Source organism: Haemaphysalis longicornis, unplaced genomic scaffold, assembly GCF_048455015.1.
Source record: "Haemaphysalis longicornis isolate Haplotype H1 unplaced genomic scaffold, Haemaphysalis longicornis Haplotype H1 scaffold_10, whole genome shotgun sequence".
NCBI lineage: Eukaryota > Metazoa > Arthropoda > Arachnida > Ixodida > Ixodidae > Haemaphysalis > Haemaphysalis longicornis.
The window spans coordinates 85,465,447-85,487,945 of NW_027526204.1; the positions used below are offsets into that span (position 1 = coordinate 85,465,447).

The following is a 22,499-nucleotide window of genomic DNA, read 5'->3' on the forward strand; positions in this document are numbered from 1 at the left end:
GACACATCCACATCTGTGCTTTTTGTAAATCGCCCATCCGTTCCTCTGCCCTTTTCATTTAGAGTGAGAGAGCGAGCCTCGGATCTGAGCGCTTTGTTTTTAGATGTGTACAGGTCATCCTTTGCTAACAGCTTACCGCCTTGGCAAGTTCGCCCTGTGTCGTGCGACCTTTCTTTTATGAGACTTGACAAAAATCGTGTACCACGAGCTGCAATACTGCAGCACTTTCTGTCTTTGCAGTTTAAATACACATGTGCAGAATTTTATAGTGACGCTTCTAAAACCTCCACTATGGTGTCGTGCGCTGCTCATGGTCCAAATTTCAATGCAGCCAGAACCATGAGCGTGCACACAACAATTTTTTCAGCAGAAGCGTATGGAATTTTACTGATTGTACGACACATTCTTGAAACTCAAATTCCCAATTCCATCATTTATACAGATTCTTTGAGTGTTGTTCGCGCACTGTCATCGCACAAGCCCCCCAAAAACCACATAGTTAATCTTCTATTCAACACTATCATGTCCGTGTATGCACAAAAGCATGAGCTGGTCCTCTGCTGGGTCCCAGGACACGCAGGGATCGCTGGGAATTAGTTGGCAGACGAGAGGGCCACTGCTGCTGCACTCAGGAACACTGTAGACATTACAACGATACCCTACACAGACCTCAAACCACACATAAGACAACACCTGCTCAGAACATGGCAAACACACTGGGACGAACAGACAAACAAACTACATGTAATAAAGCCACACTTGGGACGGTACACATCTGACTCACACAACAGACACACGGAAGTCGCTTTGGGTAGGCTACGGATAGGGCACACGCATGCAACTCACTCGTATCTGCTGACGGGATCTCCTAGGCCCCAGTGCAGCAGGTGCGGGGAGGCCCTATCCGTAGTACACATACTAATAATATGCAAGGCACTTCACACAACACGACACAAACACTTCAGAGAACTCTACAGACAACATATCCCCCTACATCCATCTTTGTTTCTGGGTGACGATGCCATGTTTTCCGTTAAACGTGTGTTTGAGTACTTGTCAGATGTGAATTTTTTAAACCTCATTTCCTATCACGCATAATCAAATCTGGCCCTATACACCAGCCATCACCATTGCCGTTAATTGATTTTATTGTTGTTTTGGCTTTAGTAGCCACTATTTTATTTTAGATACTTTTGTTTGGCGCTCTTTGCCCCAGGTGGCCTTGCGCCAAAAAACTCCAACCATCATCATCATCATCAGATTATGCCGTGAGTCGCATCCGATTTGACATGGTGCTAAAGCGAAGCTTTCAATGACTCGTTTGCGCCGCTGATAGTAACAACAAAACACAGCGCAGAAAAGTCAACTTTAAAGAATGCAGGAATATGTACCAACCAGCCGACATTTTTACCTTGTTGAAGTTTACAGAATGGGTTTCTACAAAGGGCACAAGCTGATGGTGGTGGCGATCATTGTATTAATGAAACTTGAATTGCCCCAAGTTACAAACCCTTTCAGTGGGGGAAATCGAACATCGATCGCTCTCGTTGTGAAGCCGACGTCTATTCGATTTCGCATTTCCGACAGGGTCAAAGCTGTTTAAATTTTGGGCATTGATTTTGAATGAGGTTGCATGGGCGAATTCATTCAAGCTTCGCGTTTGAACCATCTTTCCGTTAAGAACTGGGTTTGATTTTCAAACTGAAAAATGCGATCATCTCCATTAACAACTATGGATGGAGGTGTCTGGTAAACCTTTTGTGTGGCCATCTAAGTAGTGGCCAAGTACGGAATATGTTGACGAAGGCAATACCTGGTTTGTCAGAGCTGTTCGGGCATGTGGCCCTCATTGTCTGTCGTCGTTGGTGCGCGTGGGTGAATTTGCCTTTCAGTGTAGTGATAGGCAACGGAACGTTTGTGCAAGACGATGGCGTTGTAAACGCGGTAGCATTGAATTTATCGCTGAGGTTGTGGCGTAATGCAGAGAAACTAAAAAAATTGTAGTAGTACTGCTTTCCTGAATGTGGCAGATTTGTTAAGAAGCAAAATGAACTTCGAATACGGTACCTCAATGACAGCATGCAGGTTAGACGTGGGATGCTAGCTGTGTATAAGGTCTATTTTCGGTTATTTGCTAGATGCCACAACGAAGTTTCGTGCGAGAGAACCTTGACAGATTGTCACGCACGCATGCTTCTCAAAAGCAGAGCCCAAGTGAGCGGCTTTGTGAAAAATACTTTCTCCAGCATAATGCAGATACAAAAAACGTCATCAACTAAGCTTCTCTAGCAATGTCATGACGGATTTAAACTCTTAACACTCTGGCAAACTTTAGACACGCGTCTCATAAAGTGGGAAGTATAACTCATGAGCGTGTGCAATCCCAAAGCTCTCTAGGCGCTTTTGAGACATCCGTGTCGCCGTAAAGTTGATGGGGCGTCGGCTGTGATAGGTTCCTACAAATTAATGCATCATAAAAGATAATCATCCTACAAACCTCCACTATTTTTCTAGCATCAGCTAGGGCAGCAACGCTGAATCGAGCGCCGCCCCTCGGGCAACACTCCGAGTGACATGGCATGACAAGCTCCACGGCCACACAAGAGCACAAGACATGGGTCTTGTTCAGTTCTGCCCGAATACAACCCATTTTTGGTTTTTGTTTTTGTTGTTTGTGGTTTGGGGTTCGAGGTTTGAGGGAAAGAAAATGAGACGGCAGGACACTGGGGCTATTATTATTGAGCTCCGCAGGGAGCACATCTGCATACAACCCACTGCAACGGAGGGGGAGTAGAAGGCCCCTGAAAGGATACAGCAGAAGGCTAAAGGTATGGAAAAAATAAAATAACCAGTAAAAGATAGGGCTAAATAAGCCCGAGTCTGTTTGCCTCCCTGCCGAACGGTCGAGCTGTCCGCGCTCTTTTCCTACCCCTTGACATGGCGCCCTACACCTTCATTGTTTCATCAGTCCGAACAACAGTTTCGGCAGAATATGTTGTAAACGTGCCGAATCACGTGTAAGCTGCAGACGTTTTTCCCACCTTAAAGACAGTATAACCACAAATCTATGACAAAAAAAGAATGGCGTTCAATGTTTTGCTGTTCAGCCACAACGACAACAATTATGTGGCCTTCAACTTTGTTTAAATTCGTGGCGCTCTGCCGAAATTATCATTTTGATAGCGCTAGATAATAAGAATTTGTGAAAAACACGCACAATTAGCCAAATAGAAAATTTTTTAGACGTAAAAATCGGAAAAACTATCGTTCCTGCGTTTTCTGCAAGTGAGACGGCTGAGGGTATCATAGTAGTATATAAATTGCCCCCGCACCCGTTCACGAGTTTATAGCAGGCCATTAGGTATACGAAAAAAAATTCCCCCGCATTTCCCCGAGGGGGAGAATGTGAAAGTGCGAATGCACGGTTGTCGGCCCGCTTGCGGCGCTTGCGCTCGGCCCCCGCAGCCCACCGCCTCACCGCCTTCTCTTCCATCTCTTCCATCGGGTTTGTAGTATCACGTGTACACCACGCAGTTATCAAGCCGCTATAACGCCGCTGAGTCGCCAACGCACGCCGCTGACGACGTAGTTTGAATGCGTTAAAGATATAAGGCGCGTTCTGACACCGATATCAGCGTCGCGTCCGTGGCTTGGTCGGTAGAGCGTCGCGCTGCGGCCGCAAAGTACTCGGATCGAAACCTGGCGCCGGATGCTGTTTCTTTTATAATATAGAGGAGCACTGCGGACGCCGCCGACGCCGCCGCCGCCGCCGCCGCCGACGGTGGATGGTTTGGGGTCGCTTATAAAGTGCATTACTTAAAATGAGGGCATTGGAAGAAGGCGCTTTGCGAACCCGACCCGCACAATTTCTTTCCTGGAGCTTTTTGACGGGGCTTAGCCGTGCGCGTCGACGGAGGCCATTTTTGTTATTCTGTCCTAACGATTAAATAAATGTGGTCCCCAAATTCATATACAAAGAGTGATCCAACCATTACGCTCTGAGTACTTCACCTAAAAAAATGAGGTAGGCTACACCATCATGCGAAGGATAACTAGAATTCGGTTGTCGCGCTAGTCCAATCTTTGGTGGCTGCGAAAATCGTTGGGGGGCTGACATCGTACGCGCCTGAATGTTTCCTCATCCAGGTTTTTGTTGATACGTAGGTCTCTTTGAAACGAAGTGAATCGACGCCGCACGTCTTCGATATTCAGTCGTCAGAGGGTTTATAAGGACAAAAAACATATGTTAAACGGCACCTACATTTTTTTTCATGCGCCAAGGGAGAAAGTTGGGCTCCTTCAGAAGCATTCATTTTGAAAAACCAGGAAACCAAATACGGGGACCGGACGGGAGACAACCACCGCATTGCACCCACAACTGTACGGGCTTTGATTGATTTGATTATAAGTTTAACGGGTCGACGCCATACAGGCGGTGACGGGCACCATAGTGGAATGCTCGGGAGGAAGGCGAAATCTCGAACACACGGCACTTTCGCTTTTCGCTTCCATATGAACTCGCCGGAGTACGAACCCGCGTTCTTGGGCTCAGCAGAACAATTCCTTGGCCAGTGAGCCACCACGGCTGGGAACTGGATGGTGTCAAGATTCGGGAACATTATAGCAGTGCCTTCACATCTGGACGAGAACAAGATGGGAGGCAAACCGAGCACTTCCCTCGAAACTCGCGTTTTCTTGGAAGAACATAAACTTGTACACACAAAAAAAACTTAGAATGTCAAGTGAGGTAAACTGCAGAAGAGGGCAATACGCAGGGCCGCACCTTATCAAATCGCACGCTCTTCAAGAAAAGAATCTCCCATTTTGTGCAACGTCATTAAAATTTGGCTGGTTTTAATGCGCACATGAACAGCCCGCTCAGCAAGAAGGGAGCAAAACGTTATTACACGGTGATGTCGAACTGGTTGGATTGCGGCTGCTTGTCTTGGACCTTCCAACGAGCAAAAGCTGCTTACTCCAGTCCCAGCTGGCACGCTTACCCTCCCTCTGGGCTTGTGTATATGGTTAGGGTGGGATCAAGTTCATGGTTTCACGCGTGAGCTCAGACCACATCGTGAAGCGTAGCAGGGGTGTCACAGTGCATGTACACAGGGTTGCATATTATAGGCAGGGTTGTGATTAGCCGTGAGGGTGGGGAAATGTGTTCGTTTGAAGCTGCTCCGAGCAGGCTTCCTGCTTTGTAGTTAGCTGGGCTGCCAGCCGTGGGAGGTGCCCTGTGCTCAGCGTTTTCGCATCGCCATACCATTCTTCCTTCCTCAGCCTTTCGATACTTCGAACTTGAGAGTTATGGTGGAAGGCACCCCTAAGAAAATACGGGGTATGCTTAGAAATATTTGAGAGCGGGAAGGCGAAAGCATCCTTCTACTTTCTGTTGATTCGTTGTTGAACTTACTGTTGTACTTTGCAGTATCGCCCATCGCCACATTATCAGACGCTTGAAGAGCCTTACGAAGCTCCTTCGGCTGGCTCGCCTTGGCAAAGAGCCTTCTGTTCCCTCCCATTGATGCCGTTACCTGTCAAGGCAGCTGGTATTGCTCGTGCGGCTACAGGTTGGCCTCATCGTGCACTGTATTTTCCATTCCCGCGGCAATCTCCGGCTCGCTCTCCTATTTTCCGTATACGTCAGTTGTCTCGCCCTTCATTAAACAAAGATCACAGACGTTCGGCTGAAAAACAAACGAATACAGGCTTTAGAGACCAAACCCAGCGTGTCGAGATTTCGGTGCAGGTTAAAGATAATCAGGCAGTCAAAATAATACGGAGCCCTCCACTAAGGCGCACCTAATTATGTTGGAGTAGTTGAGGGCGCATGTTAAGCCTTTCAAAACTTTAATTTTTTAAGATATGCTTCCTGTTTCGCTGCAGCGCGACGGCCTAGCAGAAAGCAGATGTTGTCTTTCGCTGCTACTGAGGACAAATAATGCTGCTCAGTTGGTTGACGAGGTCGCGGCGTATCACGTGCAATTAAGGGCCGTATTCTGAGTCTCTCCACCACTTCATTTGCTCCCTCCACTCGGCTGAGGGAAGAATTCTGCAATGCGTATGCATGGGGAAATCGATTTGAAAGATCTCCTCCAATGGGGACTCGAGTGGAGGAGGGACTCGGAATACCAGGCTAAGAAGCGAATATTTGGGCGCCTTCTTCTAAACAAATGCTTATACGGGCAGCTCATGATAATCACGCGAACATGAAGCTTAGAAAAGAAGTGAAATTACGCGGACGTCATCTTCAGATATACCGCCAATGCGGCACTAGTGCCTCGAATTTGTAACTGAAACGTCCGGGTCGCTCTACCATAAATTACAGCCATTTTAATGCCCCGAAAACGCCCGACTGTTTCGAAAGACTGTAACATGGATAAATTAGGACAATAGAAACAGTGATATTACCGGTCGTTGTGGCTCATTTTTTGTATGAAAAGTTAACAACATGTAAAACAGTAGTAGAACATGTCAGCGATCTTTGTAAAATCATGCAAAGCGGATGAGTTGCGATTACACGTATGCATAATGTTTCGGCTACAAAATTACGGCACAGGAAGATACTGGAGTTTTATCGGTATGCTGCTTCAAGGTTGGCCTAAAGAATATTTTTGTCGGCTGGCATATTGTAGACGTATACGAGGGCGTTCGTTTTGCACACAGCCACCGCCACCGCCGCCTAATGTAGAGCTACTGTACCGGCCAATCTCCTTGTTTATTCACTAATTAATTTCGGCCTAGCAACGCCGCAGGGTCACTGAACTTGTCATCAATAGGGCGGTGCCATATTTCTTCTAACAAGTACCAGCAAGCCCGCGTCTTTACTAAACTATTGCCGCTGCACTTTTAAAGGAAAAGAGAATGTGATGAGAGCCGTTTTCCGCACATAGCCCGGGCAGCTGCCTTGTGCTTTTGCGCTTCCCTTTCGGCTCGAATCCTTGTTTATTTACTTTTCTTCGCTTACTAATCGCCAATAGTCTGTGGAATTGCTATCAATAGAGAAGGGCTCATCCTCCTTCAGCACGTACCACCATGGGCACGGCTATATGCAAACACATTCCTCCAAAACGTCCGGCGTCGTTAACTGTAATTTCACTAATGTCGTAATCGCCATAGTAGAAAACACTAACAGCAGTCTGCTATTCAAACATCGTCCTCCGCTTTCACCAGCAGCTCAGCGCGACTTTCGGAGCTTTTTCCCCCTACTGTTTTAACCTGGCGTCAGGAAGAGGTTATTATAAAGACCGATGCACGACGCCTGATTGTTCTGCGCTCACATAGTATCCTCTGGTCTGGAGTGTGCCTTGTCCGGAAGCTAACAGCATAACGAATTCCTGAGAGCATATACGAGATACGTGCAACATCACTCGGAAGAATCCTTGGGGCGGAACCAGAACTTTCTCGGCAGAGAAGTGTCTCGCCACACAGGTGTAGTTGTAGGCCCTCTCCTCCCACGATTGCTCAACGCTGCTCTCGGCCCGCGGTCTCCAGGAGATCTAGAACCCCTGACGACGGAGGCAGACAATCCAGTGATACCGCGAAGGGTGATAAGAATGACTGCATCCCGCCAGAGTGGTCTCTGGAACTCTAACTTGGCAACGTTCAACACGCAAACTCTCTCAAGCCGGGGAAGCTTAGCTGTGCTCTTAACAATGCTCTAAAAGCAGCGAAGCCGACGTGCGATGCCTTTAGAAGCAGATACGATTCTTAACGACCGACAGCGTAGACAGAATAACAGTTATATATTTACGAAGCGAAGGAAATTACAGGAAATTAGAGAAAAACACAGAGCTGTGCTTGTGGTCTCCTTCTGTTGTCTCGTCATTGCGCGCTGTTTTCCTCCTTTCCAACATGAATAACCTTCCTTAAGCATAAAATCTCGTAGAGAAAACTTTGACTCGATAATAATCAATACTGTTAGCGGCAAATTAGAAAAATAGGTAATATTTTAAACAGCATGTCTCTCGCGTGCCTAGAGCGAAACGCTGCGCCATTGCATGCATAATAAATTGTCGTGGTGTCGCCTTCAACACGCGCTTTACAGCTCTTCGCCTATTGCCTCTACGCAGCTCACTGTGGCCTACCGTCACGGGTCCGTAGGTTCTCGCAAACTGCAAATTGAAATGGCGCGGAGAGTTTCCGCAAAGAACTTTACCTTCGAGCCACAAAACTCAGAATGCGCATTTGCAACCTCAGCGACGTGCCATACAGAGCTTCAGGTTCATTTTATTTTGGATGACCACGGCGTGCCGCGTATGCAATAAACGAAACTGCGGAGGCAGCAGGCAGGCGTCGCGTGCGGTTCGAAGTTAACGTGGCGGCGTGAGGATAGACTGGGCAAAAATACGCTCGTGAATACTGCATGACTTCTTGTCTCTTACACGCCCGGGCGGTAGGTTGGAGCCCAGAGCCCATTTCCGCGCTCTCTGCGAAACAGACAAGAGGATGATTGTCTCGAAAGAAACAAGGACGCATAAGAAGAAAAGGAAAATTGGCACATTGTACTTTCGGAACAATATCGCTACCCGGAAATGTCTTCCGACAGAAAAACCGGGAATCGCCAGTCTGTCATCAATTTTAAAGAGACAAGAGCATGGTTTACGTTTATAAAGCCAAGACAGGTTCGCCTTATAAAGCTGCTTGCTTTGTTGTATCCAGCACACGAGCGCGACAGGAGGTGGCCAAGGCATAGACGTGCACCTACAAGAGCAGATTCATACTTTTTGGCTATGGCTGACTAGAGCGGGTAGATCTCCGGGGTAATGGTTTCCGGCGTAGAAAATCTGCCGTGAAAACAAGTTTATTTATTTATTTATTTATTTATTTATTTATTTATTTATTTATTTATTTATTTATTTATTTATTTATTTATTTATTTATTTATTTATTTGTTTGTTTTTTCAAGTACCCCTAAAGGCCCTCCGTAGGAGGGTATTACATAGGGGGGAGCATGCGCATACATCGAACATAACATGAATGGGTGCTAACAGAATGATAAATTACAAACGTAGCAAAAAACAAATACAAGCAATAACAATTTTTAGAACACATAACTACAAAAACAGATAACTACAAGGCAAGCACAGCAAAAAATAAAAAAAGTCAATAACACATGCAAGCAAGAACAGAATTAGGTTACTTCATTTTTTAAAAAGTTTTGAAATTTTGTTAGGTTAGCTTCTGTGGCAATGCGCTGTGGTAGGTTCGTTGTAACGAGCTCTGCTAAAACTAAAGAGGTAATATTCCTTTGTGCAGTTATTTTGTATAGAACTGAGTGAACCAAAGATTGTTTCATTTCTTTTCATTTGTTGACTCTCAAGGGACTTGGCATTAGAGAGAAGTAGGCTAACAATCTAGGAACATACAGTAAAAAGGCAGTATAGTATACAATAAATAACAATTAACTTTTATGAATGACCTACTCAGGGAGTTGGTGACTGTAATTAACACGATGGACTCGAGAAGGTGACTCCACTGGCTAAAATATTTACAGATCAACTAGTGGAAATATTGATTTATGGGGCGGAAAGTAATGCTAACTTTGTGTTGGTGATGGTTGCGTAATGATGCGTAAGTTGGGCTCAAAACTGTTAATACGTTAGGGCTCTATTGGCATGATACATCTAACGAAAGACACACAAAAAATAAAATTTGCGTCGCAATGAAAAGTTGGACAGGTTGAGATTTGCCTTCATAGATGTGACACTGCCAGTTTTATTATGTCTCTTTCCACGCCAGGGCAGTTGTTTGTAGCCCAGAGCCCATTTGTTCGCTCTCTGTGAAACAGACAAGACCGTGACTGTCCCGGAAGAAACAAGGACGAATAACAAGAAAAGGCAAAATAGTGCACAGTACTTTCCGAACGACACCCCTACTCAGACTGTCTTCCGGCAGACCCGGAACATACAGTAAAAAGGCGGTATAGCATACAATCAATAACAATTCAGTGTTACAAATGGCCGGGCGTGGAAATATGCATAATAAAACGTGGCATTGAAGTAATACCGGTCGGGATCGCACCAGACCGGTTTTCTGGAGGTCGTGGGTTCGGATCCCACCAAGCGGGCATTTTTTCACCACTTTCTTTCTGACTCAAAAAATTCTTCATCTATTACTATGACCTACCTCATTCCCGCCTTTGCTTTCCGAGGTTTTCTTGACTGCCAGCCCTTATTCTCTCTCCCTCTCCCTCTCCCTCTCTCTCTCCATATATATATATATATATATATATATATATATATATATATATAGAATGCCGATGCTTACACGCAGCTGAAATCTGTTATCTGTTGACCTCTTGGCGGTCCTGTGTTTTCTACCTGGTGTAAGTTTTCGAAAGCTGGGTTCGACTGCCACTTTTCTCGTTCAGAATTCGTTCGGACAATACGGTTCGCTAGATCATACACGTTTTCTTAGGAATACCTCTAGAGACCTATCGACCAGCTTCTGTTCAAATATATGTGGCGTTGCTTGCGGGACAACAGCGCTAAAACAAAAACTGTGACTTCAGGACCTCCCGCAAGATGCCCCTGTTTTTCTACAAAAGAAAGAGCGTGAAAAAACACACATAAAAATCTTGTTCCAGGCCCTTAGGAAAATTTTATTGAAACCGGAAAAATGAAAGCGCGTAGATTACAGCCAGGGGCGTTATTCAGCCCTTTGTTCTACTTTCTAAACACAGATGGGGTGACAATGCCTGCGGGGCTTATCAAACGCCTAAGCGCTTAACGCCGGAGTAGGGCGCTACCGCATCTAGAAAACTAGTTTCTTCATGCCTGGAGACAAAGACTTCCCTCGAAGACACCAAAGATATTGTATGCCTTCACCTACGGTAACTCCGTTAGAAGAGGCCAGTGCCCATACTCGGGAAGTTTCGAAGTTCTTTTTTTAGTGGGATATTTAATTGTTTTCAACTACTTGGTGTTCATTTGTTCAATACATTAAGCGTTCGTTTTTATCTTACCGGCGGCTACCCCAGGTCTTTAGAATTAACGAGTGGCTATGACTCGATCAGAAGAAAGGTGAAGTCTGTAGGCGACGAAAAATGTAACAGCAGTTCGCTAAGAACACCGCAAAACAATTAACGTTTTAGATGACGGCAGAAAATGAGGATGTTCGAGCTTTTGTTTTTTTTCAATGAAGAATTGTGTGCTCTTGTCAGTTCCCCACAAACGCGTTTTCGAAAGATATGCGACGCAGAGTGAAGGAACCTTATACAGGACATGGTCGCCGTTCTTCTGTCTTAGAAAAATGTGGCAAAAAGGCCAGAGAGTGGTCATGCGTGCTATGAAATTAGGTGTAAAAATTTAAATTCTTCTAAATATTTAAAAACGTGCTTGATGGAAATCATAGGAACGTCAGACAGTAAAAACGCTGGGTGTAGTGGGGTGTGTAGTCTGTATAGTTGTGGGAAGTGTTTGCGCCCTGTTGTGTCAAGTTCTTTGCATTGAATATGTGAACTGCGGACACCGCCTCTCCACACATGCTACACAGAGGTCTTGAAGACCCTGTGAGCAGATACGAGTGTGTGACGTGTGTGTCCTATCCGTAGCCTAGGAAGCGCCACTTTTGTACATTTGTTGCGTGTGTTAGTGGTGTATGCTCCCAAGCGTGGTCTTATTACGTGTAACTTGTTATATGTCTGTTCACTCGAGAGTGATTGCCATGTGTTGCGAAGTTGGTGTCTGATGTGTGGCGTTATGTCTGTGTAAGGCACTGTTGTTATGCCCACTGTATTCAAGAGCGTAGCAGCAATGGCCATTTGACCTGTGGTTTCGTGCGCGGCAACTCCAGAGTGTAAGGAACCCACCAGAAAGTTACTTGAAAGTTTGATGCATATGCAGACATGATAGCCTTAAAAACATCATTGATGACAATGGTTTAGAACGCTTTCCGAATGCAAGTGCGCGTACAACGCTAATACAGTCCGTGTACACGATGGATTCTCTAAATTTGGAGTTAAACTATATTATTTAAGGCAATTAAAATACCGTATGCTTCCGGTGTGAAAATACTGTTACAAAGGTTCATTCTTTTACTGACATAAAAGTTTGGCCCATGCGCAGCACAAGACACAGCAGCTGCAGTGTTGGATGCGTCGTTATTAAACGGCACAATGGTACTTACTCATCCTGCAGAAACAATAAATGCTGCAGCATCGCAATTCTTGGTGACCCCTTTTTGTTAAATTGCATAAAAGACAGGTCACATTACACAGAGTGGAGATGCAATGGCGGGGTAAAAATCAATAATGGGTGTCTCGTGGATGCCTGAAAACGAAACTGCTAGCTCAGCAGCTTCTTTCCGCACTCTGAAAGGAAACGACGTGGAGACTGACGGACGACTTAATAAGAGTTCCTGTGACGATGCATCATTGGCGGTCGGAGTAAGAGGAAAATTTGTCATAGACATGATATTTGAGGCATACAAAACGTCCATGTACACCCTCTGGTGATGTTGCATTCTACCCTCTGGTGATGTTGCATTTATCGCATTCTACATACAGACTTTGGACACTGCTAGCGCAAAAAGCGCCTTATGCAAGGCGTAGCCCTAAATGCAACACTAGGTCCAGCATCTTAGGGGCGCTTTTGCTGCCCACCCATACACGACACTGCCGTAGTCCACGCGAGATCCCACTAGGGCTCAAACACGCACAAGGAGATGCTTGTCTGCACAATAGGACCGGTGGGAGACACTTTAAGAATAGTCGTACTTTTTAGGCATTTTTACTCAAGATGTTTCAAGTGTGGCACAAATGTTAGTTTTTTATCAAATATTATGCCAAAAAGCTTGTGCTTCTTTTAAACAGGAATTGAAATGCCATTAAGAGTAATATCTGGGTCCGGATGGATTCCCCGCTTCCTGGCGAACACAAAACAAGAACTTTTTTTCTGGATTTAGTTCAAAATTGTTGTTGTCTGCCCATCAGGCAAGTGTCTTGACACCATGCTGGACCTGGCGTTCAAAGATTGACATACTACATTATTTAAAAGATATCTGAACGTAGTAGGTGAAATGGTAGGTGGCAATGCCTTACCCAAAGAGTTCATTTATTTTAAACAAATTGCATATTGGAACTCCGCCTTGCGGCATGCCCTTTTCCTGCACATAAATCTTTGACAGTGCATAACCAACTCTAACGCGAAACGTTCTTTAAGACATGTAACTAGCAAGGGTGTTTAGCATATGGCCCGAAACACCGAAATACTTTAGGTCACTGAGGATTAATATCATAGGCCTTCTGAAGTTAAAAAAAATACCGTTGCGAAAACTGTTTCGGAATGAAAGCGTCCTTGATGTATGATTCAAGGGCGACACGTCAGACGTTCGTGAATCCCCGCGCCCTGAAGCCAGCCTGGCAGCTCTCCAACAGACCCTTGTAGACAGAGTCACGAGATTTTCAAACCGCTCGGGAAGTAGAGGGTTTGTTTTTCAAGATAATTCTTTTTTTTAGACTGCTTGATTTTTTAAACGCTATTGTTGAGGAACTGGGCCCCGGGCCATGGCACCACTCAGAACGCTATTTATTCCACTTCCTCTTCTCCCACCACTCATGGTGATAGTCCCAAGCTCGTCTTCTTCTTTCCTCAACACACTCCCGCCCGCGACAATGATTGGTGACCACACACATGCACAGGTCCCACGCAGGAAATATGACAAATATAAATAACAGCCAGTTCAGTCTCATCGTTGTGATTCGTTGAGCCATCGGTCTCCGGTCGTGAGTTGCTTCCTTTTCCACCGGTGCTTTGAGGAGTGATGTAGCTTCCTTGTACCGGTTTTGTTCAGCCCTGGCAAGGAAAGTCCAACAACCCTCGGTTCCGGGGTAGGAGCTAGATAGCGGGCGATCTTGGGTCGAGGTTGTTTGCAATGCCGGATTGAATGGGATCCCTCGTGATTCAGACGCCCCTTTTGTCGGTAAGGGCGCATAGTAGTTTTGAACACTTGGTCTAGCTTGCCCCTGCAAGCTTCCTTTACGGCTGCAAGCTCATCTTCGCCATACTCATTGAACATTGTGGCGTGGCTGATGGCGAGGAAGAGCTGGTGAGCAAGCAGGTCATTGCTGACCACGGTCCGTTGGTAACCGTCCTGTTCTCCCGGTTCGCCGTAGCCGCCAGGATCGTAGGGGAACTCACCCTGCTCGGGCTGTAGCCTCAGACTGACGAACCCAGTCCTGTGCCCGCGGCAGGCACGCACGTAGCCAGTGCCGGGCGGCAGGGATGGTAGCTGCTCACATGTGACCACTCGTCGAGTGCGCACATCATGATCACGAACTGCGCCCCCATGCCTCAGGAACGATGATCGTGACAGCTGATGGGGTGGAATACAGGAGCTTCCCACGTAGCCGCCAAGCGCGGTAGTTGAAGCTTCCCGGTTGCCGTCCACGAGCCCTCCGCAACCAGGGTCACCTGACGGTTCGTACGATCCAAAATGAAAGGGCGGTGCGCTAATCCGAGTCGGGGATACCATGTATCGGTGACCCCAGCGGAGACGGCAACGGAGAAGCCAGCGCCGGGAGCAACACTGCCATCGTCGTACTAGTGGGAACGGCGCCCGCTCCCGACACTTAACGACCACGTGTTCTCTCAGCAAGGAACCCCCACGAGCGGCAGCGATGTCCGAAGCGTCGGAGAACATCACGCTGGACGGGTCCGCATCACCGTGCATCGTGGTCATGGGGTCCTCGGAGAGGTCAGTTCCGTGGCCGTCCTGGACGATGACGCAGTAACTGCTGGACGGACGGCCGGGTGCACCCAGTTGTGCCTCAATAGAATCGGTCGTGCTCTCCGCTGGTTTCTCTGGAGGATCAGACTCGTCGGCAGCTGTAAGGACGTTCCGACGGACAGAAACGCACGGCTCACACGCCGCGGGAACGTTCGCCACCTTGTCAGCCTCCGCGGTCATCCCGCTGTCACCGGAGGGCGCTGCGGTCTTGCCGTGCCTGATGACGGCGGAGTAATCGCTGGGCGCTCCGGTGCTCCGAGCAGCAATTGGCGGAGGAACAGCGGAGGGTCTGGCGAAGCACACCAGTGTACGGATCGTGACGACCTTTTCGTCGTACTCGTAGCTATCGAATAAATCGGCCTCAAGGTCGTCCAAATCAATGGTCTCCTCATATATGCGCTTATCGAGGGACTTCAACTCCTCGTACCTGCTGTCGACGGCGTGCAGGTGCGAGCGGATCTGGCCGGTCGATGAGAGGGGATCCTGAAGTAGCAATTGAATGGCAGCTACACCCCTTGTGACGGCTTCCCTCACAGTGTCACGGTGGCGGCGAAGCTCCTCCATGGAAGAAGGCGTGAACGCAGGCGACGGGGTGTCCTAGACACGAGCCCGAGCGGCAGACAGCGTTCGATGACGAGGCTCGCAGAATTGAGTAGCTTCCAGGGGACCCCAGGCCTAGCGTCCTCGAAGACTGCTCCGCATCAGGTCAGGTCTGCTCGTGGGTTGTCTCCGGGTTCAGTGTGGGTGGTGTGGAGCGTCGAGCAGCCGGCCATGGCGGGCGCCTCCCAAGGGCAAGGCCTCCGAGATGAGGGAATCACGAAGTATCCCAACCAGGAGTTTCCCAGGACTCGCGAGCCTCGGAGACGCGCTGCGCCGTCAGTCAGTCCACTGGGTCGTTCCTCCCGGGTTTCACGGCACCAAATGTTGAGGAACTGGGCCCCGGGCCATGGCACCGCTCAGAACGCTATTTATTCCACTTCCTCTTCTCTAACCGACGATGGTGATAGTCCCAAGCTCGTCTTCTTCTTTCCTCAACAGCTATCGCGGCCACTTCATGGTCCAAAAAATTGGTCCGTGATTGTATGCGCATTTTAGAGCAGGATGGAACCAGTCTGCGTCAAATTTTCCTTGTTGTTCTGGCGAATATATTTCTAGAAATAAATGCAGCTGCGTTTATCTTTGTGAACAAATACACCGCGATCATTTCTAGATTAACATAGCGCAGTTACAAATAAAGCCAATGAAGGTGTTTTCTGTGGTTATTTGATAAATCCAGCGGTGGTTCAAACATTGGTATGCAGCTCACATAATATTCGTTTCCGTAGGTTCCGCTATATTAAAATACAGTCCAGATCTGTGGAGTGTCCTTCTGTGCCTTCATCCGCTAAAGGTCCTCAGTGGCATCATGATAAATGTAAGCCTGCCTAAGCTCGTCCTCACAGGTCCGGTATCCTTCTGTGTGTTGCCATACCTTCGGGCTCTGCAATTTTGTTTTGTTTTTTGAACTGAAACAGGTTTGTAATAAAATCAGCTCGAATTTTATTGTGGTCGTCCCATGAGTTCCCTTTTTTCATGTTTTAGTCTGAAGCTCGATCGTCCGCTTTACTTAGTGCTTACTGCGTATGCCGCTTCAAAGAGATGTGGCAGTGCACGACTTGCTGTATATATAGCGACGTGCTCATCGCTCCGTCGGAATGGCTTACAAGCGCAACAAATGGCCAAGTTGAGTATGACAGCAGTCCCTGATCAATAGCTGCGGTGAGACTAGCTGCGCAGTTGTCTTCCAGTTATCTTTTTGAGAATCTGACCCCGTACCGAAAGGATAAAAATCGGATAAAAACAAATTCACTTTAACGTGCACCAGCCGGGCTTCCTCAAACACCAATACCATCAAAATACAAATACCATCGCGTACGTAATCTTCACTGAAAGTATGATGCAAAAATGTTGCACGATCTTTCAACAATTCTCACATGAGAGCGTTTCCCTTGGTTGGGTCTGTCACCGAGCCACCTGACTAGGTCCACTATACACTACAACCTCATTATCAGACTCACTGCAGAGACTTGTTTTGACGAATTACTATTCATGTTGCTGCTACACTGCCTCCAAAGAAGCTGAAGGCCATCCAAGACTTCGCGGGAAATTTCTAACACCCGCTACCTTTTTTGTATACTCCTGCTACAGGTCGTAAGCCAGTGTGAATTGACCACGCGCTGATTTTTGTTCTTTTGGTGGGCTATATGACGCAGTGGGCGTGACGTTTTCTCAATTTTTTTGGTCTAGGTTGTTGAAAAAATGCGCTGAATATTTCGGGGGAGTTGAGGGAGGGTTATTCTGTCGAATGTACACACACGATGGAACGCGTGGAGCGCCATAGAACACGTTAGGAAAGGGGTGGCTGCTGTTGAACTTTTTTGCGGACGATATCCGGGTCGGCGCGCGTTCGGTGGACACCAGCCGGGTGCGTTCCGAGCCGAGTAACAATTTCGCCTTAAAAACGCCTATATGGGCATGCCGTCAAGTACACAGAAGGTGCGCACTTTCCCCAGTGTGAATCGGCAAAAAATTGAGCCCATCAAAACAAGTAAAATACAAAATAATAGCGATAGCAAACCGAGCAAACGAGTATACAACGGAGAATAGGGGATTAATTGCAGCGCCAGCCGGCACAGTGGCTTAGCAAAAAACAAACAAAAAAGCCAAACAAGCAAGGACAAATTCGGCACGTGCTATCTACGAGCATAGGCAGGTCGCTATCTATAAAGTTGATTGCGTGTCAGTGCATCTGTAGGAGAGCCTGTTCAGGAGATATAAAGTCTTGCGGCGGTTTGGTTTCTCTAAACAAAATCGAAGCAACCGGGCAAGATCCCAGAGCCCCCTCCCAAATCTTCGCACGCAAAAAAATATAGCGCCGCAGTACACGTCTCCACGTAGACAGTAAAAATAGGACTCCGAAGTTATAGGAGCGAAGCAAACACAAAATCTATGTGCGATCTCTGCAGCAACAGGAAGTGATATGCGGAAGCAGAAACGAGATATCGGGAAGTGGCCGGTCAGAATCCTAAGCACGTCTTCAGCATGGCGTCAACAGACGAGACCTCAGAGCAAGGGTAAAAGTAGGGGGCCGAACGTCTCGTCTTGCCTCCCCAGAGGTGCAATCGGATCATGCATAATTCAGGTTGAAATCCTGCACCTCTTTCGGAAAGAAAAAAATGCACGCTACAGTCCACGCTATTCAGCAGGGCTCGGTTTCTTTGGAGTTGATGTTATGGCGGTTATATACTTGTGTTGGTCGCGAAAGATGGGTGGCAGCTGCGGTACCAAGCACATTCGCGGTTTCTCTGTACTATAATAATTGTTTAGGTTTTCTTGTTACTTTTACAGATAAAGGAGCTCCTCGGGATTGCAAAGGCCGAAAGTGAAATATTCTCCTCTGGAAATTCTGGAGAAAAAACTAAGTTCACAGCGCCACAAGGATACCATGAACGCGAAAGAACAAATAAATTGTAGTGTATATTTATAACTGTGCACAATTTCATTATGAGACAAAAAATTTTTTGTTTTATCTACGGCGTTCTTGTGGCGTATGTTGCATTTGTAGCTTCATATATTCTTTACTTGTTCTGTGTTGCTTATAAATGTACGTTTTTATACATAAATAGTGTGTGAAAATGTATGGGAAACTATATGCATATATGAGGAATTGTATAAATGCATGTGCATGTACAGGCGTCCACAGAATAAACCGGACCAAGCGAGCGGCGCGCGATAGCTATCGGTGCGACACCTTCCGGCCCAGCGCCTGCTGTCGAGATAGCGGAGGGCGCATGCGTGTCCCTCCCTAGAGTTTGTGCATGTCAGTTTCCTTGACTGCGGCTGCAGCACTCCGTTCCTCGCGAATGCGACGCGCGGCGGCGCCTTGCGCGGCTCGCCTACCGAGCGGGCGTGATGCTTGGCAGCAGCCGGCAGCGTGCGCCATGCGCTGATGCCGCGTAACTGTGCGTTCATCGGAGATAGTTCGTTCGGCACTCTTTTTATCATTTTAATGACTGGAACGCAAACGGGCGTTGAAGAAAGGCTGCGATAAACATTCACACATGACTAAAACAGTGCTGGTCGTTATGCGACGAACACAATTGATAGCAAGAACTGAATACAGCGAAGGTTTATTCGGTTCGGAAAAAAAAAAAAAAAAAAACAAACATCGGTGATTGTCCGAGTGGTTCCCCTTATTAATTGTGTGTGAAGTTTCCGTCGTTTTTGATCATTTCATGAATGCGTCGGGGGAGCGACTCATAAAGCGACTTTATGATTTCGGGACGGGGGCGCAGGCGTCCCCATTCATCTTCCACTGCCTGCCACAACTCGTCCGCCGTGCGACCGCAGTCATTTCGTTTGCCGAGATTCATCTTCATAATCCCCCACACATTTTCTATCGGATTTAGGTGTGCCCCGCACGGAGGCCACCGCAGCTGTCGCACCGCGTGGTCCTCGATCAGTGAGCTCACGGCTCGTGCTGTGAAGACAGGGCTTCGGTCCTGTGGCAGGATGAAGCACCCGTCCAGGACGTAGAGGAGCAGACTTGTCGAAATGATGTTACAGTACTGGGAAGCACTGAATGGCCCAGAAATTCTGACGAGGGGTCCCAGGCCGCCCGCACTCATTGCGCCCCATACGCTGACGGAGCACCTCCCACTAGAAAGGACGCTTTGGATGTAGCCGGGCTGGTATCTAAATACCATCGGGCTCAATACAGAAATACATTCAGGAAAGATATCTCCGAGGAAAGATATCTTCGAAGATGTTCGGAGGGTATACTAGATAAATCAGTGAAAGGACATTCACCGTGTTCGATAGTTTACATCGATTGAAATTACTGGCACATTTTTTTAGCGGGAGGCTGCACCCCCACTGCCACGTAGGCGAACAGTATCCTGTATAAAACTATGCATCAATTTCATCCTCTTCCCACATCGGGAATTACAAAAGCCCCGTTATCCGATGCGGGTTACCTGAAGTGTTCGTAAAAAAAACAGCGACAAGAAACGCTTAACAAACGGTGCTTCTAAAACTACGATTAAAACGTTTCAAATGAACCCAGTTGAATAAAATTTACAGGGACATTGTATATCGGTTGCTCCGAAATATAGTTATTAACAGGTAGTTATGCATTGCTAGACTTAACAATTACGCTTAGCGTTGCACTCGGGACCCTCGATGGAATGCTCAGCAATTCTCACATTAAACCGTGCTCCCGATTTGACCTCTTACACATTAAATTGAGAACGACTCAGCGTGCAATGGAGCGGAAAATGACAGGTGTAACATTAAGGGACAAGAAGAGAGCGGAGTGGGTCAGGGAACAAACACGTGTTAAGGACATATTAGTAGAGATTAAGAAAAGGAAATGGACGTGGGCAGGGCATGTAATGCGAAGGCAAGATAACCGCTGGTCATTAAGGGTAACAGAGTGGATCCCTAGAGAAGGCAAGCGTTGCAGGGGGCGGCAGAAAGTTAGATGGGCAGATGAGATCAAGAAGTTTGTGGGGATAACTTGGTCGCAGTTGGCACAGGACCGAGGTAATTGGAGAATAATGGGAGAGGCCTTTGCCCTGCAGTGGGCGTAGATAGGCTGATGATGATGATGATGATGACTGTACTAGTTTATATATCATCTAGAATGCACATTACCAGCTACGTTTCACAGTTTAGTTTCGTTCCTGCAGCTCATCAGACGCCAAACACGCCGCTGTTGATCCCAGCGAGTGGAAAAGTCGATTCGTCTGTGAATATAACTTCATTCCACTCGTCCGTTGTCCACCGCTCCACTGCCCGGGCGAACTCCAGCCTTTCCAGCCTCTGGGGGTCCGTCACGCGCGGTTTCTGCGCTGCCACGCAACTCCCGAGTCCCGCCTCCTTCAGTCGTCTTCGAATTGTCTCGCAAGAGACATTCAATGACAGCTCCTGTCGAATTTCTTTTGCAGACAGGAGGGTATCTGCCACAGCGGCTGCGACAATCAGTAGTTCCTGCTCCTCACTGGTGACTGCAGGCCGCCCGCTGCGCTCTGCGTCAATGAGTCTGCCCTGATCATCGCGGTAAGCTTGAATAATGCGGCTTACAGAAGTCCTAGACCTCCCGGTGAGGTGGCCACTTTCCCACTGAGTAGTCCCTTCGATGAAAAGTCGCACGATGGGCCTCCGTTGCTCCGGGAAGGCGTTCTTCACGAATATGACCATGCAGGACGAGCTACGTGCTTTATACGCATCATAACTATCACTGTCCAATGGGTGATATGGAAGAAACGCCTCATTGCTTTTCGATAGCAATTCACTCACACGGACATCTGTGTATTTCGGTCTATTTTTCCGAAGCGAATAAACTCTTTCCTTTCTACTTTCTTCCCTCCTCCCATCTTTAAACCGCCTCTCACATGCCGCACGGGAAAAACTCGAAATTAAAAAAAAAACATCGCTGTTTTTAGTTCTATCAACTGTGTGTTTGTCGCATAACGACCAGCCCTGGTTGAGTCATGTTTGAATCTTTATCGCAGCCTTTCTTCAACGCCAGTTTTCGTTTCAGTCAATAAAATGATAAAAAGAGCGCCGAACGAACATTCTCAGATGAACGCACAGTTACGCGGCATCAGCGCATGGCGCACGCTGCCGGCTGCTGACATGCATCACGCCCGGTCGGTAGGCGCGCCGCGCAAGGCGCCGCCGCGCGTCGCATTCGGGAGGATCAAAGTGCTGCAGCCGAAATCAAGGAAACTGACATGCACAAACTCTAGGGAGGGACACGCATGCGCCCTCCACTATCTCGACAGCAGGCGCTGGGCCGGAAGGTGTCGCACCGATAGCTATCGCGCGCCGCTCGCTTGGTCCGGTTTATTCTGTGACCGCCTGTACATGTGTACAGATGCATCTGTGCATGCAATAGGGATCTAAAGAGCATCAAATTGCAGTATTGATAACCACTGTTTTAGCAAACATGAAATATCTGGGGCTGTTTTTCGTGGCGAAATGTGCTCTGTAAATATGTACCGATTCGGATGTCGTTGTTGGGTGCAGTGGCTCCTTGGTCTTCGTCAGCGGCAGAAGTACGTTTTACACGAGGAAACGTACACATGTGAAAAATAAGCGTCTTTCATTTTGTTTGAAAAGGGTACGCATGCATACAAACAGAAACATGAATGATTGAATGAATGAATGTACAAATAATTGAATATTAACGTATCCGTGCAAAGGATTGACAGCTAAGTGGAATGAAGATTTATTGGAAAAGCGGTCTCCTTTGAAGGGCTCATGGCACGGGTGTAAAAAGCTGGTCTATACCATTAATCAAAAACAGCAGTCGTGCACCAACTATCCATCCATCCATCCATCCATCCATCCATCCATCCATCCATCCATCCATCCATCCATCCATCCATCCATCCATCCATCCATCCGTCCATCCATCCATCCATCCATCCGTCCATCCATGCGGTCCATCCGTCCGTCCGTCCATCCGTGCATCCGTCCATCCGTGCATCTGTCCGTCCATCCATCCATGCATCATCCGCCGCTCACCCACCCCTGCCCGCCCATCTGCCCGCCCGTTCATCCGGCCGTCCGTCCCTCCGTCCGCCTTTTATCTCAAGACTTCTATCGCGAAAACTCAATGAGCATTTTATTGCCTCCGATATATTGACTTTTAACGGACTATTGCATTTCTATGGGGTGCATCGAACTCCTAATTTGTAGTTTGCGGTCATTAGACGGGCAAT

General features: G+C 47.4%; 1 long non-coding RNA gene across 2 annotated transcripts in view; it reads right to left on the bottom strand.

Moving 5' to 3' along the window:
• LOC144157829 (uncharacterized) overlaps positions 1-22,499 on the bottom strand; it is a 270,803-nt gene that overhangs the window by 44,068 nt on the left and 204,236 nt on the right. The window lies entirely within an intron of this gene.